Below are 18,689 nucleotides of genomic sequence, written 5' to 3' on the forward strand. Positions count from 1 at the left end.
AGAAATGAGAAGTATGCTTAGTCCAAGACATGGGGGACTTCATCTTTGTGAAGCCCATGGTCATTCTTTTGGAATCGGTTGCTTCTGTAGCATCAGTAGCTAGAAGAAAATAAGAAGCAATAAAACTTTTAAATGATGCAGGAGAGACCTACTAGTTACAGTTTTATCACTTTGAAATGGGGATGAGAATAGTGTCTTCTACATACCATTATTATGAGTATCAATCAAGATAGTAATGACAAAGTGTTTAGCACACTGCTTGGGACAATGCTCCTTCCCAGTAGGTCTTAATTCTTTGATTACTCAAGATCAGCTACATTATGCTGTATAACAAATAATTCTAAATGTTAATGCTTCAGAAGTAAATATATGTTATGTATATAGTCCATTTTGTGTTGGCAGGAGGGATCTGATCATTGCAGTCACCCATGAATCAAAGCTGATAAAGGAGTTACCATTGTGATGGTAAGACTGGCTAAAAAAAAAAAAGGCAGGATGAAGAAATATGAAACATATTTCAGAAGGACAGAAGGTAAACTTTTATTTGATAATCTTATCTGCAAAAAGTAGCTCAGAGAATGAAATAATAGCTGCTTTCCAATTACCTTCTCTATCTCTGTGCCCAAAAGACCCTGATTTTCAATCTTGTCAAGGACATTAAATACTGTGTAGCCAAATTATATTGAATACATTTGTATTAAAATCAATATCTACCATGAGGAAAAATAAGGATAGATTACATATAGCATAGGTAGAAATTTGTGGCAATTTATGAATACTACAAGGGTCATACTGATGAAAGGTCAGAAAAGCAATGGGTTGCAAGGTAAGTGCAGAGTTCGAAGGAGCACACAGCTGGGTCCTTTCTCTGTTATTCAAAAAAGACAGAGCAAGCTCCAAGGCTTCATCTGGCATCTTGTTTTCCAGAGCCCCCTCCTGCTGTGCTAATGAGGTGAAAAGTGACCTGCCTGCTCATTTTCTGGCTCCTTATTCAGTAATGGTGTGACATGCTGAAAAGCTGACTGCTTACACTGTGTTAGAGATTAGATCATGCAATACCTAACAGATGCTCTTAGGGTCTTTGAAATAGCATATCTAAAGTTTCAAAACTGCATGTGCTTTTCATCTAAAATGCTAAAGGAGTAACAGTGCTCCTGTTAATTTCACATACTTTCACATATGGTTCCCTCATTACAATGTGTCACAAGCTAGTTGCCTACAAATTACTCTGTTTGCCAGTCCAATCAATAATTATGAGCTACGAAGAGCCTGCAAGTGTCTAATTTCATTTGGATATATTTTGCACTCTGATTACTCTATAAGAAAGTATCTTTCTTTTGATAACAGTAATATCACCGTTTCAGGTTAGCCTTGCAAACTTCAGGCTCAAAGGGCTTTTCTTTTGTTTTGTCACCAGATGAAGGGTGTCTCTTTGGTTATGAGGTTAGTATAGACAGAACATATGTGTGTCTGTGAGTTTATGCTTTTGAGGGGTAGGGGAGGAGGGAGAGGAATATCCCTAGAATTGGGAGCAGCATACTTTGTAAATTATACTTAAAGAAGTATACAGTGAAATAGAAACATAAAACAAATGCCAAGTTTGCCTAATCATACAGTAATAGAGCAATATGAAAACAACCCTGACAAGCTTTCACTGCTCTCCTTGGTCAATAGTGAAATAAGTAACAGTTTCCTGCATCAGAAAGGCAATGGCTTAACTATGACTGCTGAGGAAATAGGTGTAAAGGCTGAGTTATTCAGTCTTCTAAAAAAAAAAAAAAAAAAAAGAATTATCTTTATTGTAATAAGAGTAGTAGCAAGGGGAACACCACTAATCTCTTCAGGCAATGAAACCTCATAAATAGGAATGAAGAGAGTAGAGTCTAAAAAGATAATGTGCCATTTACTAGTGGGAGATAAAAGTAACATTCTAGCTTTTAAATAGAAGAAAATTCTTGAAAAGATGGCATACTTTTAAATTCAGAGAGTAAAAGACCTGGTCCCTGAGTGCAAAAGAATGTAAACCTTCATATTTATTGAATGAGATGTTTTCCTTTCCTGCCCTTTGCCATATTACAAGTATTTGAAGCATAAGCTCTTTTCATCATGTAGGAAAAGAATGTGAAATTCCTAAAAAGATAAGATTCTTTGTTTGTTTAGAGCCTGGATCTAATTAGCCATCAAGTATTAATAAAGAAATAGAAAGAGTAAAGGGAATTTTAAAGAAGAAGTAAAGGCAAGAGAATACATGGGCTTAGAAGTCTTAGTGCTCAGAAAGAAGACTGTTTTCCCAGAGCCAAAAGAAATAGCTGGAATATGATCAAAGGAGAGGAAAGAAGACAAGAAGTAAAGAGAAGTAAAAAAAAGGAGAGAGAGTAGAAATATAAAATTATCTGCAACTAAAAGAATCTTCCTAAACACTATAAATCTTTTAAAAAGAAAAGAAAAAGAAAGAGATTATTGGGAAGCTATTGTTCTTGTTATTGCAATTATTGAACTCACCCATATAAGGCCTTCAAGATGCAATTTGATCTTGATGCAAAAAAATGATCAAACTGTGGATCCATAAGATTGAGCAATTGTTTCAGGGTTTTTGGTCCTAGAAGCTCCCTCCTTCCTAACTTTGATCATCAAGTGGTTTCACTACCACATTTGGAAAATTGTAAACAACTTTCATTATAACAGAATTTTTACTTCGATGCATCTGAATTCCAAGGAAAAGACATGATGAAGGAACATCCATTACAAAATGTCCTAGGCTAGGCATCAATCAGTCTATGCAAGTCAAAAGGAGAGAGAGAAGAACTAGGAAACATATCTTGCTTCTCCAGTCAACACTCACTGAGGAAAATGATGCTTATTGTTTCTTGATTCACACAAACTGAGCTTTGTATCAAAGTAGCAATGGATCTCATGAGGGTCATTGCTGATGTGCTTTGGAGCCAAGAGAGAGCTGATCCTACATGAACAGGCTAGCCTAACACTTAAGTACCACCCACTGCCTAGAACATAAGAAGTCTAACTTTACTTGTTTAGCAGTCAAATTCTTTTAGTCCATGGTTTTGTAGGAGATATGCCCAAGTGTCTGATTCCTGTCTAACTTATTCCATTTAAATATAGCTCTTCAACACTTCCAGGAAACCCATATGCCCAAGAAAAAGATTTTTTAAAAATTCCTGCATCTAGGGGTGCCTGGGTGGCTCAGTGGGTTAATGTCTCTGCCTTTGGCTTGGATCATGATCCTGGGGTCCTGGGATCAAGCCCCACGTTGGGGATCCTGGGGTCCTGGGATCAAGCCCCACGTTGGGGATCAGTGGGGAGCCGGCTTACTCCTCTCTCTCTCTCTGCCTGCCTCTCTGCCTACTTGTGATCTCTGTCAAAAAAAAAAAAAATTTAAAAATTCCTGCATCTATCTATATCTTATGGATGAAGAGAGAACTAATACATCTTGAAGTTCTCTGAGCGGGTAATATGGTTAATGAAATTCTTTTATACAAACATGAAAAACCACTGTTGACATGAAAATAAAAATCCTTTACTCATTTCATGTGACTTTTTGAGATAGTGTGATGTCAAATGGAGGACAGGAATTTGCTAAGACATAAAACTGCAAACATATCACCTTCTTGGAGAGGATCTGCTTGAAAAAAAAAGTATAAATGGTTATCTTATTTTATGAATTTTGAAGGTTTTTAAGGAATTGAGGACATGTGGATATTTTCATAGGGTTTGGATATTGCCCTGCCCATACCACGTCTCCTGACCAGAGGATTTTACATGGCCTTGGCTCCAGTAGAGGTGGTGACAGGTCTTATTTCACAAGCAGACTAGAGTACACCTAGTTAAAATCCACCACATTCAGGCCAGGGACCAAACACTGCCCACAGTAGGCAAGGAGAGCCTCTGCAGATGACTGGCCTGAAGGATAGAGCAGCCACAACATAACAACAGAGCACACACTGTAGAAACTCCCTGAAGTGCCAAGCCCTCAGCCCTACTTGACCTCTTCCTCTTAAAACCATTATATTCAGAAAAAAGAAAAAAAAAAATTACATCCGGGAGCAAGAAGTATAATTGGTTTTTCTAACACAGAGAACCTGGCAGAGACTTGAACAAAGTGAGAAGACAGAAAATTTACCCCAAATGAAAGAACAAATAAGGCAATGGCCAGAGATCTAAGTGAATCAGATGTAAGTAATATGCCTAATTAATAATTTAAAGCAATGATCATAAAGACACTCATTGGGCTTGAGAAAAGAATGGAAAACATTGATGGAATCCTTACCAACAGACAGAAAAGAATTAAAAAAGAATCAACCAGAGATGAAGAGTGTAATTAAAAAAAAAAAAAAAGAAACACAATTGATGCAATCAATGAACATCAGGCTCAAAGAAGGAGAGGAATGAATTAATGACCTGGAAGACAAATAATGGAATGAATGAAGTTGAATACAAAAGAGAAAGAATTATGCCACATGAGAATAGACTTAGGGAACTCAGTGTGATGCCCTCGATGTACTAAAAATCATATTATTTTTAGATAACAAAAGAGAGAAAGAAGAAGAGAGAGAAAAGGAGACAGGGAACATATTTGAAGAAATAATAGCTGAAAACTTGCCTAATCTGGGTAAGGAAACAGATATCCAGCACCGAGAGGCACAGAGATGGAGAACTCCCATCAAAATCAAAAAAAGCAGACGCACACCAAGACATATTATAATTAAATTGACAAAATACAGCTATAAGGGAAAAAAAACTTAAAATCAACAAGACAAAAGAAGACAGTAACTTAAAAGGGAAAACCCATAAGGCTATCAGCAGATTTTTTTAGCAAGCCAGAAGGGAGTGGCAATATATATTCAAATATATTCAAACATATATATATATATTTTTCATAGCTCTGAGTGGGAAAAATCTGTAGCCAAGAATGTTCTGTCCAGCAAAGCTAACATTCAAAATAGAAAGAGAAATAAAGTGTTTTATAGACAAAAACTAAAGGAGCTCATGATATATCATGATATATCATGGTGTAATATTTCCACCCTGCAAGAAATATTAAAGGGGACCCTGTGAGTAAAAAAGAAAGACCAAAAGTGGTAGTTTAAAGGTAAGAAACACAAAAGTAGTAAAAATGAATATTTCTATAAAAAATCAGTCAAGGAATTCACAAAAATAAAAGAATGTAAAATATGACAACATATACCTAAAACATGGCGAGGACAAGAGTAAAGAATGGGTTCAAACTTAAGTGACCATCAACTTAATATAGATTGCTATATGCAGAAAAGCTTATATAGAAACCTAATGGGAACTATATATCAAAAATCACTAATAAACATGCAAAGAATGAAGAGAAAAAAATCCAAGTATATCACTAAAAAATCAACAAAATATGAAAGAAAGACAAGAAAGAATCAAGACAAATCTCTAGAAACAACCATAAAACAAGTAACACAATGACAATAAATACATATCTATCCATAATTATTTTGAATGTAGATGGACTAAATGCTCCAATCAAAAGACACAGGGTGTTAGAATGGATAAAAAAAAATAAGATCCTTCTATATGTTGCCTAGAAGACACCAATTTTGACCTAAAGACAAAACAGAAACTGTAACAAGAGACAAAGAAAGATACTATATAATAGTAAAGGAGATATTTCAACAAGAAGATCTAATAATTATAAATATCTATGCATCCAACATGGGAGCACCCAAATACATAAAACAACATAACAACAAACATAAACTAATCAATCATAATACAGTAATCATAAGGGACATTAACACTCCACTTACATCAACAGACAGATCACATAAAGAGAAAATCAACAAGGAAACAATGACTTTGAATGACAGACTAGACCAGATGGACTTAACAAGCTATATCCAGAACACTCCATCCCCAAACAGCGGAATACATATTCTTTTCAAGTGCACATGGAACATTCTCCAGAATAGATCACACATTAGGCAACAGAATGAGTCTCAACAAATTAAAAAATATTGACTCATACAATGTACATTTTCTGACCACAAGATATGAAACTAGAAATCAACCAGAGGAAAAATCTGGGAAGACCATAAGTACATGAAGGTTATATAACAAGCTACAAAACGATGAATATGTCCACCAGAAAATAAAAGAAGAAATAAAGAAATACATGGAAGCAAATGAAAACGAAAACACGATGATGCAAAGGCTTTGGTAGGCAGCAAAAGCAGTCAGAAGAGAGAGGTATACAGCAATACAGGCCTGCCTCAAGAAGCAAGAAAAATAAAAATATGCAAACTGATCTTATACTTAAAGGAGCTACAAACAACAGTACAAATGAAGCCTAAAGCCAATAGTAGGATGGAAATAATAAAGATTAAGGCAGAAAGAAATGGATATAGAAACTAAAAAGGAGATTAATGAAACCAAAAGGTGAATCTTTGAAAAAATTAATAAAATTGATGAGCCTCTTACCAGATTTATTAAAAAGAGATGAGAAAGGACCCAAATAAGTAAAATCACAAATGAAAGAGAAGAAATAACAACCAACACCACAGAAATACAATTATAAGAGACTATTATGGGGACACCTGTGTGGCTCAGTGGGTTAAGCCTCTACCTTCAGCTCAGGTCATGACCCCAGGGTCCTGGGATCGGGCCCCACATCAGGCTCACTGCTCGGCAGGAAGCCTGCTTCCCCCTTTCTCTCTGTGCCTGCCTCTCTGCCTACTTGTGATCTCTGTCTGTCAAATAAATAAATAAAATCTTTAAAAAAGAGAAAGAGAGAGAATATTATGAAAAACCATATGCCAGCAAACTGAACAACCTAGAAGAAATAGATGTTTCTAGAAACATACTTTACCAAAACTAAAACAGGAAGAAATAGAAAATTTGAACAGACTAATAGCCAGCAAAGAAACAGAATCAGTAATCAAAAAAAAAAAAAAAAAAAAAAAAAACACACAAAAAACTATGAACAAAAGTCCAGGGCCAGATCCCTTTACAAGCAAACTCTACCAATCATTTAAAGAAGAGATAGTATCTATTCTTCTTAAACTATTCCAAAAACTAGAAAGGGAAGGAAAACTTCCAAATTCATTTTATAAGGCCAGCATTACCCTGATAGAAAAAGCAGGTAAAGACACCACAAATAAAGAGAACTTTATTTGTTCTCTGGCCAAGATCTCTGATGAACATAGATACCAAAATACTGAACAAAATACTAGTCAGCCTAACCCAAAAATAAACTTTAAAAAATCATCACAATCAAGTGGGATTTATTCCTGGGTTACCAGGGTGGTTCAATATCCACAAATCAGTCAATGTGATACATCACATTAGTAAAAGAAAGGATGAGAATCATGTGATCATTTCAAGAGGTGCAGAAATAGCATTTGACAAAGTATAACATCATGATAAAAACCCTCAAGAAAGTAAGTTGATAAGGGACATACCTCAACATAATAAGGGCCCTCTGTGAAAAACCACAGCTAACATCATACTCAATGAGGAAAAACAGAGCTTTTCCTCTACTATCAGGAAAAAGACAGGGCTATCCTCTCTCACCACTTTTATTCAAAAAAGTACTACAAGTCCTAGCCACAGCAATCAGACCACAAAAAGAAATAAAAAGTGTTCAAACCATCAAGGAAGAAGTAAAACTTTCACTTTTTGCAGTTGACATGATACTCTATATAGAAAACCCTTAAAACTCCACCAAAAAACTGCTAGAACTGATAAATTAAGTAAAGTTGCAACATCAATGTAGTGAAGCACAAAATCAATGCACTAAAATCAGTTGCATTTCTAGCCGCCAATAATGAAGCAGCAGAAAAAGAAATTAAGGAATCAATTCCGTTTACAATTGCACCAAAAATAAGTAAGTTACTTAGGACTAGATCTACCCAAAGAAGTGGAAGGCATATACTTGGAATACTATAAAATATTCATGAAAGAAATTGAAGATGACACAATCAAATGGAAAGACATTCCATGCTCATGGATTGGAAGAAGAAATATTGTTAAAATGTCTATATTATCCAAAGCAATCTACATAATTAATACAACCTCTATCAAAATACCAACAGCATTTTTCACAGAGGTAAAATAAATTATCCCAAAATTTTTTAAAGATTTTATTCATTTATTTGACAGACGGAGATCACAAGCCGGCAGAGAGGCAGGCAGAGAGAGAGAGTGAGAGGAGGAAGCAGGCTCCCCACCAAGCAGAGATCCCGATGTGGGGCTCGATCCCAGGACCCTGAGATCATGATCAGAGGCTTTAACCTACTGAGCCACCCAGGCACCCCAAATTATCCTCAAATTTGTGTGGAGCTAAAAGTGACCCTTAATAGCCAAAGCATCTTGAAAAAGCAAAGCAAAGCTGGACTTTGCTTCAGAATCACAGTTCTGGACTTAAAGTTATATTACAAAGATGTAATGATCAAAGAAGTGTGGTAGTGGCACAAAAATAGACCTATAGATCAATAGAACAGAGTAGAAAATTTAGAAATGAAACCACATTATGGAGTCAATTAATCTTCAAAAAAGCAGGAAAGAATATCCAATGGAGAAAAGACTATCTCTTTAACAAGTAGTGTTGTAAAAACTGGCAGCAACATGCAAAAAAATGAAATGGGACCACTTTCTTACATCATAGATAAAAATAAATTTAAAAAGGATTAAAGATTTAAATGTGAACACAAAGCCAAAAAGTCCTTGAGAAAAGCCCCGGCATTAATTTTGCTAACATCAGCTATTGCAACTTTTTTTCTAGATAGGTCTCCTGAGGCTAGGGAAACAAAAGCAAAAATGAACTATTGGGGGAGCCCAGGTAGTGCAGTCAGTTAAGCATTCAGCTCTTGGTTTCAGGTCAGGCCATGATCTTAGGGTTGTGAGATCTCCAAACTCAGTGAATAGTCTTTTTGAGATTCTGTCTCCCTCTTACCCTGTCCCTCCCACTGATTATCTCTCTCTCTAAAATAAATAAATAAATCTTAAAAAAAAAATTAGGACTATATCACACATCTGCACAGCAAAGGAAACAATAATCAAAACTAAAAGGCAACTTATGGATTGGAAGAAGATATTTGAAAATGACATATCTTAGAAAGGGTTAGTATCCAAAATATATAAAGAACTTATACAACTCAACACCCCAGAAATGAACAATCCAATTAAAAGATTCACAGATGACATGAATAGACATTTTTTTCAAAGAAGACTTACAGATGGCCAAAGTCACATGAAAAAATGCTCAATATCACTGATGTTAGGAGAAATGCAAATCAAAACTAAAATAAGATATTGCCTCACATCTGTTAGAATTATTATTATCAAAAAGATAAGAAATAAAAATTGTTGGCTGGGATATGAATAAAAAGGAACTTTCTTGTGTTGTTGGTGGGAATGCAAACTGGTGCAGGCACCCATGGAATAGAGTTTAGAGGTTCCTCAAAAAGCTAAAAAATAGAACTACCCTATGATCAAGTAATTGCTCTAATAGGTATTTATCCTAAGAATATCAAAATACTAATTAGAAAGAATACATGCACTCCAGTGTTTATAGTAGCATTATTTACACTACCAAATTATGGAAACAGCCCAAGTGCCCATTGATTGATGAATGGATAAAGAAGATGTGGTGTATATATATATATATATATATAGAGAGAGAGAGAGAGAGAGAAATATTATTCATCCATAAAACAGAATGAACTCTTCCTATTTGCAAAGACATGAATGGAGCTAGAAAATATTACCCTATGTAAAATCAGTCAGTCAGAGAAAAACAAATACTATATGATGTCACTCATATATGGAATTTAGGAAGAAAAACAAATAAGCAAAGGAAAAATAAAAGAGAGAGGCAAATGATTCTTAACTATACACAGAAACAAATTCTTAACTATGGAAAACAAACTGATGTTTACCAGAGAGGAGGTGGGTAGGATGATATGTTATTTAGGTTCTGGGATTAAGGAGTGTACTTTTTGTGATGAGCATTCCAGGTAATGTATGGGATTGTTGAATCACTATTTGTAAACCTGAAACTAATATTACACTGTTATGTTAACCAACTGAAATTTAAATAAAAACTTAAAAAAATCAGGCGTCTGTGAAATCCTATGATGTCAGAGATTGGGGGAGGTCAAGCGGAGGGTATAGATCACATAGAATGTTCATGAGTTGATAATTATCGAAACTGGGTGATAAGTAGATGGATGTCCCATACTTTGCATATTTTGAAATTTTCCATAATAAATGAATAAAAAAAGAACTGGAAAATTATATTTTTCCAAGTCTGAAACTGTGTAATATAAAAAAAGAATTGTCAAATATTAAAGACATGATTGAAAAGACAAAATTTGAAAGCAAACAATGCTCATGAGCAAATGCAGTCCAACATGGCCTTTTTTAAAAAAAATACAAGAACTCATATAAATACCTACATATATATCAATATGTATCAACTAAATCTAGATTTCAATCCAGAAAAATTTTTAGAAATATTTTAGTGTTTAAGAAATCTAGTGATATTAGTACATACATTAGTACATAATTAGTACATACATTAGATGGTGTATACACAGACACACACAGACACACACACACCCCTAAAATCTCATCTTTTTCTTGTCCTAGGTTCATTATCTGCAATTTATCTAATGCAATCATCCTGGACACCATAAACCTTAGAAGAGGAAGAAGAAGAAGAAGAAGGAGAAGAAGGAGGAGGAGGAGGAAGAGGATGAGGAGGGGGAGGGAAAGGGGGAGGAGGAGAGAGAGGGAGGGGGGAGGGAGAGGGAGAGGGATGGGAGAGGGGTAGGAGAAAAACCACAGTTCTTATTATTGCAATGCTTGAACTTACCTATACAATACCTTTAAAATGGGATTTGATCTTGTCACAGAAACTTATCAGACTGTGGTATCACAAGAAGGAGCAATCATTTCAGGGCTCATCATTCCTGAGAAGTGCCGTCCTTCCATTCTCTGTTTCCACCTACTTGTCTCTTTAATCTATCAAACGCATTTGGTAATATGATGAATAGCATTTCTCTTTATACAGAATCTTCCCCTTGATATGTTGGGGTTCAGGATATGTTACTCCAATATATGACACTTTAGCATATTGAATATCTTAAGCTGAGGAATTTGAGAAAATGGTAGAAACTGGAATGTCACTCTGACCCAGCCCCACCCACCTTTCTTCCCTGACATAGCCCATAAAACTCTCAAGTGAGAAGTGATCTGCTTGAACCCACAGAAAAGGAACATCATTATGTCTGTAGACAAGAGGAATCCTAACAAACAAGTTGCCTCATACTTTTTGTCTATCACATTCCTCCACGATTCTGGGTTCTTCATGAACCTTAGCATGAAGGACTAAGAAACAGGACTGTTTCTCTGGATCTTCATTTCCTCACAAGGACTCTGTTATCACATAAAACTTATAGTAAATAAACATGTATGCTTTTTTTCCTGTTAATCTGTCTTTGTGAGTTTAATTTTTAGACCCAACCAGAGACCCTAAAAGGATGGAGGAAAACTTTTTTCTCCCCTACAGATGATGTATGTGCATTTCATGGAGATGACACGATAAAGGAAAATATACTGGATATGGTCTATTCTGGGCATCAACCACTCTTTTGCAAAGTAAAAGGACTAGACAAAGTAAAGACCAAAGTTTCTTATAGATCTAATATTATTATTCATTCCTTTAAATTTATATTATAACAACTTATCAAACACATTCTATATTTCCTTTAAAGTGGGGATTCCCATCCTTTGGGGCAAGATTTTTACTTAAAGTTTATAATCTTAAGATAATAGTATCATAACAGCATTACTTCTTTAAGTTTCTATGTAGTTTAGTGTCATTTTGTAAAAAGCAATAATGATGTACTGTATTAACTGAACAATTCATGGAAGAATTCAAGGAGAGCCATAAAGTCTAAAAATGGGTTGATGTCACTTAACAAGTTGGCCGGCTATCTACCAAATTGTTGGTCCAAGTTCTTCACACAGACTGGATATTCAGGAAATTTTCATCCATTGATACCTAAGTTGAATTCCCAAAATATGTTTCCTCAAAACATGAATTGGTTTATGTAAATGAATATTCTATACACAAAATGCAGGCAGAAACTTCCATTTAGGCATAAAATTGCCTTTTTGATGTGCATAGGAACATTTTGTAAACACAGATACTGTACCTAAACTTTGAACATTTCAAAGCAGTAAAAAGTTCACCAACTAGCTAACTGGTTTAAAAAAAAAAAAAGTTAGAGTTTCCAGTGCATATTCTGAGATATGTTCAGAATGGTTTTGATTTTATCATTTAAAATCACTCCTGAATTTCTTAATTATCCCCTCCCCCAAATAGACTCATTACCTCAAACTTGATGCTAGGCTGGATAGGCTTTTAATCTAGTTTCCTTTTTCATTCTTTCTGTAACTACAGCTAATACCCTTATTTCCCCTTTGGTTCATCTGTAAATCATATAGGGTATAATCATGTGGGAATTTAAATAGATCTTTTATTAAGTTTTTCCTTTTTTGAGCCATCCATATTCAATTTGATTTTGATGATTGAACTAATCTTTTCTAATGATTTTCATTATCTCTTTTGTTAGCTGCTCCACCATCAATAACTTCAGGTATAGCAACCTTCTACATTATGATCTTCCTTATTCAGAACAACTTTTCTCAAAATAATATCTTTATTCTAATAAAGACATTGTGTTTTTCAGAAGTCTCAAAGTTTGGGGAAAAAAATGTTTTGCTAAAAGAGAACAAGGTCTGTTTTCTACTGCATCTTATTATACCTGTAAGTTCATTTTCCGTACATTGCCTAACATACATTAGGTGCTCAATGAATATCTAATATTTTACAGGTTACACTGACCTCGTGAAAGCCGTGTTAAAAAATATATGCCACACTTGGATCAAAAAAGTATAGGTCTTACTTTTATAGAAGCTGTGTCCATTTCTAAACTAGATTACTACTTATGTATTTTACTATACCTTAAATAAAGCTAAAACTAAAATACCTCTCCAAAAATTACCCTGAAATTTGCTATCAAAGAAAGAATCAAAAGTAGAAGAGTGCTCAGATCAAACATCAGGATAAAAAATGGAAAAAGCCATAGATTTTATTTTAATTTCCATTACCAAGAGGTTTCAGACATTTTTGGGGAGAAGGGGCTGGGAGCAGTAGCAGACATGCATAGCTACTTATAAGGACATGGAATAAATTTGCATATGGTATATGTAGGTTTGATACCTTAAATGAGTAGGTTTGTGACTTTAAAAATTCTTGGGATGTGTCAGTGGCTCAGTTGGTTAAGTGTCTGCCTTCAGCTCAGGTCATGATCTAGGGTCCTGGCATCTAGTCCTGTATGGGGCTCCCTGCTCAGCAGGGAGTCTACTTTTCTCTCCCTCTGTTGCTTCCCCTGCTTGTACTTTTTCTCTCTTGCTCTAACAAATAAATAAAATATTTTTTTAAAAAATTCTCACAGTACTTCCTATAAACACTATCATATAAAAAGCATGATTTAATTGAACGATGTTTCTAGGAAAATCACAAAGAAATGTTATTCTTATGCAGTAAGAAATAATTATGAGAAATCTTTTTTTTTTTTTTAAAGATTTTACTTATTTATTTGACACACAGAGATCACAAGTAGGCAGAGAGAGGGAGAGGATGAAGCAGGCTCCCTGCTAAGCAGAGAGCCCGATGAGGGGCTAGATCCCAGGACCCTGGGATCATGACCTGAGCCGAAGGCAGAGGCTTTAACCCACTGAGCCACCCAGGTGCCCCGAGAAATCTCTTAATAAATATATTTTTGTAATATAACACCACTGACTTCACATATAATAATTATTATTATTATAATTAAAGTAGTAGAATAAATGATTCTGTGATGATAGAATTGATCTTTTTTATATAGTAGTACGTGACCGATGGTCAAATGTAAAGCAAACCAGTAATTGACCCCAGCAAATTATACATACATTTCAAGTCATCACAATTACTTGCTTTAACTCAAAGGGATATATTTTGATATGATTTTAGTTGTAATCCAATTAAAGAGCCCCTAATTCAGTTCAACTTAACCCTCCATTCTGGGTGTTGGTAGATATATCCTGGGATTTGCCACTGGCTGGTGAGACAGCAAACCTTTTTCATTAGCATGCAGCCCAGTAGAAGATGCTCAAAAAGCCTGTGCATGAAACAGTGGAAGGATTTGTAGTTCTGCATACTGATGGCCTTTGAGGAGTCTATGAGCCCTAGCCATTTTGCGAGCAGCTTAGAAAAATACGACATTCTGAGTTTCATCCTCTATCATTGGACAATATATTTAATTTCCATTGGAAAAATTACACAATTTTCCCTAATAGTTTACAATTAAACTGTGTGATTTCCCTAATAGTTTACAATTACCTACCCACATGAAGTATCAATTAAAATAATGTTGGCTTATGTCCAAAAATTTTGCATAAGAAAAAAAGTAACAGGAAGGTGGGGAAGTGGTTTTAAAGTTGTGTCCTTAACTATGAAGTATTAGAAGTTTTATAGCAAAACATTATTACCATTCAGTTGTACATTTATTAAAATGCAAACAACTTTCCTGTTGAAAAGGTATTTTCAAGCTTTCCACTTTCTTTGTACACTAGATTGGTCAACAAACTCAAAAATCTTAGTCCTTCCTGCCACTGCTGACTCACTAAGGATTCCTTTTTGAAAACAGAAAAGTCAGCTAGAAGCATTTAGACAAAACTGTCTTTAGAAATCCAAAATTCTCATTAGACAGAAAACCAGAAAACATTAGGATGAAATGTTAGGGTTTGGGTTTTTTTTTTTTTTTTTTTTTTTGACAATATAGGGAGAAATTTTTGTGCAGATAATTTTTTTAAAAGGCCTTTCAAAACAACTAGAGCTGCATCCTATAAGCAGATTTCATCACCTTTAACCCAGATGATAGTGGTGACATTTTCCTTACTTTTCTCAAGTTTGAGGAAACCCCAAAATAGATCAGAACTGAACACAGAGGACACTGCCAAATCCCAAAACTGCAGCCCCAACAACACTGTAAGTATTTTAAACATTTTACACACAAGTAGCATGGTTACCCACTGCTTTTCAAAGCCATTTTTAAAAGCTTAATAGAGGATTATCTTGGATGAGGTCCTGCTCTAACACCTCTAGCACATTTCTGCTTCTTAAGAGAAGTCATGTTCAGGGAAGTATTACTTTATAGTCTGGAATTAGGCTTAAGAAGCAATTGGTTTATGCTTGACTGATACAATTTACTACATCCTCTGGCATCTACATCTGCTAGAGACCAAGAAAGAAGGAAGTAAATTAATATTTTGCTCCACTTTCTATTCAACTCCTGGTTATCCCCAAAGGAGTAATCTAGAACCCTGTTTTTCTCACCTTTAGTCATTTCGCTGCTTATTAAAATGGTGATAACATTTGGAAAGCAAACACTATTTTCTTCAACAAATGTTTTCTGAATGTTCTGTAAGCAAACGCCATTATGCTAAGCATTGTTGTAGGGATTCTACATTCTGTGAAAATATTAAATTGCTTCTGCTTGAAAAAGGGCTGAGTGGTTGGACATAGAGGGCGGATGGTGGTAATTGGAGGAGGCACTCTGGACCACTTTAATTACCTGTACTATAGATCCTTTTCCTAGATCCTTTTCTTCTCTCACTCTTTCTCCTTCTTTTCCCCTTCCCTATCTCTCCTCTCCTCCTCCTTCTTTTACTCCTTTTCTTCCATTATAAATGAATAATTAGAAAAAGAATTCATTTCGAACACATTAGAAAAATCTGGCCCTACTGAGTACCATAGAATCTATTCACATGAACTTTTTTTTTAACCAATTATGTTTTAAATTTTGGCTTAAAGGATTAACAAAATTTTAAAAATCATGCGCTTGAAATTTTGAAATACATGTGTTGTTTAGATTTTATAATTTGATTACTTATTGAGTAAATCTGACTCTCAATGCAGAGCTATTCTCACAAACTTCCTCTTATATTCCTATTAGTTAAGGGAGTCACACTTTTGTCCACCCAAAATATCTTCTCTAGATGACTCTTCTGATTTCTTCATTGTACAACTCCCTTTATATGTCATGTCAAATATTTCTAATATTCTCTTTAAAAAAAATATTTTATTTATTTGAGAGAGTGCACAAATGGGGGTTGGGGCAGAGGGAGAAAAAGAAGCAGACTCCCTGCTGAGCAGGGAGCCTGATTCAGGGCTTGATCTCAGATCCCAGCATCCTGGGATCATGATCTGAGCTGAAGGCAGACACTTATAACTGACTGAACCACCCAGGCACCCATCTAATATTCTCTTTTATTTTTCTCAACCATCTACCAATCTTTAAGCTCACTGCTACCTAATTTATTTAACACTTGTTTTCTACATTTTTCTTTCTCCTATCCCATAATATCAATTTTGGAAACTTCAATCTCTTGCTAACTTTACATTTTCTTGACATACTTAATGCCTCTTAATTCCAGCTCTATTCTTTTCCTTTTGAGACATCTTATATCTTTTTTTTTAAAGATTTGATTTATTTATTTGACAGAGAGAGATTACAAGTAGGCAGAGAGGCAGGCAGAGAGAGAGAGGAGGAAGCAGGCTCCCTGCTGAGCAGAGAGCCTGATGTGGGACTCGATCCCAGGACCCAGAGATCATGACCTGAGCCGAAGGCAGCGGCTTAACCCACTGAGCCACCCAGGCACCCCAAGACATCTTATATCTTTTATCCTATGTATTGGTCTGGGATTTTTGAGCTATACTCTACATAAAGTCAACACAAATTTTATTAAAAGAAAATATTGGCTCATGGAATTATGACACTGTCATGGCTGGATCCTGATCAACCAAGGACCATAGGAATCTGGTTTTTTGTTTCGTTCTTCCCAGTTTCTTGATTATGCTTTGTTCTGTGTCATTTTCAGACATGAGCTTTTCATTAATGCACAGATATTCTTTTATTCTTTTTTTTTTTTTAACTCAGCTTTATGGGTCCTTTATAGAAAATATTCAAACAGAGATCTTTCAAACATCTCTCCTCCAGGATTTGTATCAGTCAATTAAAATAAATAATAATAATTTGTTCTTGTTTGCATCACCAAAAAAAGATAAATAATTGAGAATTAGTTGGTCTGAAATAATTCCTTTGAAAAGGAGGGTTTAATATGTTGATGAGTATATTAGCTTCCTATAGTTCTCATGACAATATTATAAATTTAGCAGGTTAAAGACATATCAAATTATGCTGTTATAGTTCTGGAGGTCAGATGTCTCAAATGGTTTTAGTCGGCTAAAATCAAGGTGTTGGTAGGGCAGCATTTCTTTAGGAGACTCTAGAAGAGAATCTGCTCCTTGCCTTTTCCTATGTTCCTTGGCTCCTGGCTCCATTTTCTATCTTTAAACCCAACAGCACAGCATCTTCAAATCTATCTTCTCATCTTTTTCTCTGATTCTCCTGATTCCTTCTTATATGGAGCCTTTTGATTATAATAGGCCCATCGACATAATCCAAGATAATCTCCCCATTTCAAGATCCTTAATTTAATTACACATGAAATAAATGTCCTTTTTGTTAATAAGGTTTCAGAAATTAGAACATGGACATCTTTTGAGGACCACTTTTTCTGCCTACGACAATGAGCAAACCTAGAAATACCTTACCCTTCCCGGTATAACAGCAATACTTTTGGCAACCTCACAAATGGGGATAAGCTCGTGTTTCCCCCAAATTGATATGTTGAAAGTCTAACCTTCAATAAGATAGTATTAGAGAGTAGGTATTTGAGAGATAATTAGGTTTAGATGAGGTCTAGAGGATGGAGCCTCTATGATGAGATTAGAGTGTCCTTGCAAGAAAAGAAAGGGACTAGGGCTCTTTTTTCCTCTCCTCTGTTGTTTAAACTACCAAACCTGTGGTATTTGTTACCAGAGATTCAACTGACTAGGATTGGATAGAGCACATTCTTAAAGGAAGACAGGCATTTCCAGAGGAAACTCTGGCAGCCTCACATAACTATTTTATAATATGATTACCTGTCTTTAGTTGACTGACATCATCTGGCATATTTAGTAGGTAATCTGCAGGTCTCAATATTGCTCATTAATTCTCACTTTCAACAGATCTCAAAGGTGTATGCTATCAATTAGAACTTTATCAACATCACAGTGGCCCTATTCATGCACCTTTACTTTTTTAGCACTGTCTATATTCATTTTTTTTTAAGATTTTATTTATTTATCAGAGAGAGCGAGGGGGAGAGAGCAAGCACAGGCAGACAGAATGGCAGGCAGAGGCAGAGGGAGAAGCAGGCTCCCTGCTGAGCAAGGAGCCCGATGTGGGACTCGATCCCAGGACACTGGGATCATGACCTGAGCCGAAGGCAGCCGCCCAACCAACTGAGCCACCCAGGCGTCCCTATATTCATTTTTATTGCATTAACTGAAACTAAAATAATTAACAAATGATTCCCAAATCTTCATCTCTTTCCTAGATCTCTCTATCATGCTTTATTTTCAATCTTTGCTGCAAATTTCTTACCTGAATATCTCAGTGGCATCCTTAATTCTGCATTTCAAAATCAAATTCATTCTTTCTTCTAAACTCTTTCATTCATGGATTTCCTTATGAAGA

The sequence above is a fragment of the Mustela putorius genome, unplaced genomic scaffold (assembly GCF_011764305.1).
Source record: "Mustela putorius furo isolate JIRA1106 unplaced genomic scaffold, ASM1176430v1.1 tig00003834_pilon_pilon_pilon, whole genome shotgun sequence".
NCBI classification, from domain to species: Eukaryota; Metazoa; Chordata; class Mammalia; order Carnivora; family Mustelidae; genus Mustela; species Mustela putorius.